Source organism: Pteropus alecto, unplaced genomic scaffold (genome assembly GCF_000325575.1).
Source record: "Pteropus alecto unplaced genomic scaffold, ASM32557v1 scaffold390, whole genome shotgun sequence".
NCBI classification, from domain to species: domain Eukaryota; kingdom Metazoa; phylum Chordata; class Mammalia; order Chiroptera; family Pteropodidae; genus Pteropus; species Pteropus alecto.
In genome coordinates this window covers 333,861-336,551 of record NW_006429600.1, presented here as the reverse complement: position 1 = coordinate 336,551, position 2,691 = coordinate 333,861, and positions in this window count along the sequence as shown.

The window sequence follows — 2,691 nt, the reverse complement described above, 5'->3', positions numbered from 1 at the left end:
TAAAATGGCGCCCAGCTACCTCTACCTTCTGTATATATGCCCTTGTGGTCTGGACCCAGAAACCTGCATCTAATGAATGGAGTATAGTGAAAGTGTTGGAATGCCACTTCTGAGATTAAGTTATAAAAGCCATGACTTCTGTCCTGCTGGCACTTCCTCTATCACTGGCTTTGATGAAGCAAAATGCCATGTTGGACAGGCCTACATGGCAAGAAACTGAGGGTAGCCTCTGGACAACAGCCAACAAGAAACTGATACCTTTAGTTCACAACCTTTAAGGAACTGAAACCTGCCAACAACTGTGGGAGTGAGCTTAGAAACAGATCCTTCCCCAATTGAGCTTTCAGATGAAATCAGTGGCAATACCTTGATTGCGGGTTTTGAGAGACCCTGAAGCAGAAGATCCAGCTAAGGTTCTCCCAGATTTCTTGTCGGAAACCAGCCGACCAAGTCAAACCAGGTCCCTGAATGGGGGAGCGGGGACTGAGAAAAAAGAGAAGACAGACAGGGTGCAGGAGGGAGAACAGATCTCACAACTGTCTCTCCGAGTTTATTTCTTATGCTTCTTTTTATACATAATCTGTTCCTTTGTGTATCCCAAGATAACATAATTAAAGTAACATCCTGAAGATCGAGATACAATGGACACTTCCTTTGACACTCCCTTTGACACTCCCTTTTTCTATACTTAATCTTCTTCCTGGAATTCCACAGAACCAGCCTTTTCCCTTTCTTATGCAAGCAGGCCTCCTGAGATAATCCATGCACTCTTTTGAATTTTGGGAGCTTTAGCTCTCTACATTCTTTCATGAAATACTTGCTTCAGCGATGTCATTGGTAGCAGTTTCCTAACACCCTTAAACTTTCCAAAATTTCTGCAGTTCCTGCAGCTGTCTGAAATTGTCGGCAACATTCCCTTACTGTCCCTCTCACGGCCCTTCCAAAGATTTTGTAGGCCTCTAATTCTCTTTATTAAATCCCTTCCTGTCTTAAATAACTGGAGGGGTTTCTGTATACATAATCAAGTTCTGATCACCACAGGTAGGTACTATTATTAGTCTACTTAGGCGAAGAGATCAAAGTGCAGAGAATGACCTGAACAAAGAAGTTGCAGAACAAAGATCTGAATCTAACAAGTATGGCTCCTGGGCATGTATTCTAAACAGTCGTACTCTACTACCTCTTTTCAACTGAAATCCAAAATCCTGTGAATGGAACATGCTGTCTTTTTCTTAAATTCCCATTGCAAAATATCATTTGAAACCTGTTTTCAGTTTGCACACTTTCTCTTCAAATTCTGAGAAAACTATCTTAGTTTCAAACCAATCTCTATTTCCTTTCTAGAATAAAGCAGGATAAGATTTCCTACACAGCTGCCTGAAATGTGGGGTGCACAGTGGATTGCTCTTTGTGATGCCTGTGATTGATCAAGTGGAGAAGAGTTATTTGACCTTAGGAGTTTTCAACAATCCAGACTTGATATAATTTCACAACATCCTCATAGAGTTCATTTTCATATTTAAAATGACTTAATATCAATGTTGAATTAGATGGCCTTTGGGGTTTGGATGCCAAGAAACAGAATGTTAGTGCTGGAAAGGACATAGGTATATTAACTAGCTGCCATGTGTGCCTGTGTTTTCAGTCAAAGCTAACATTTAAAGTCAGGCAGATGGATCAATGTATATTGATATAGAGGAATGTCCATGATATATTGTCAAGTGGATAAAGCAAGTGGCATAGTAAATGGATAGTATGATTCCATTTTTTAATTAAAATTTTTGGGGTGACATTGGTTAATAAAATCAAATAGGTTTCAAGTGTACAATTCAATAATATACCGTATGTACACTGCATTGTGTGTTCACTGCTCAAAGTTAAATTTCCTCTGTCATCATATCTTTGACCCCCATTACTCCTATCTACCTCCCCTCTCCCCGCTTCCCTCTGGTAACTACTAATTCACTGTCCATTTCCATGAGTCTCTGATTGTTTGTCATATTTGTTTGCTGCTTTCAGTTTTAAATCCCACATATGAGTAAAATCTCATAGTTCTCAACTATGTATGGTGTCAAATAAGTACTAGATTTTTAATATATTCCTTAGGCTATACTTTACATATACATTAATAGTTTTAACTACATGCTTGTATTTCTTAATATCTTCCATTTTATCACCCACTTCCATCAATCCCCTCCCACCTAGCAACCATTAAAATGGTCTCTGTATTAATGAATTGGTTTCTGTTTTGTTTGTTTCTAATGTCTTTTAAATATCACATGTAAGTGAAATCATATGGCATTTGTCTTTCAGTGTCTGCCATACTCAACTCAGGATACTACACTCTAGATACATCCATGTTGTTGCAGATGGCAAGATTTCATTTTTTTTCAAACTTTATTGAAATATAATAGAAAAGTAGTTGCTCGTATTTACATTATACAATTTGATGAGTTTTTTTTCAATTATAATTGTCATACAATAATATACCAACCAGTTTCAGTTCTGCAGCATAGTGAACAGAGATCTACATAACTCACAAAGCAATCAGCCAACTAAATCTAGTGTCCCTCATCCCCTTTACATATTTATTACAACATTATTAACTATCTTCCCCATGCTACACCTCCATGTCTGTTCTTCAACTATCCATTTATGCCTCTTAATCCCTTTGCCCTTATTTGCCATTCT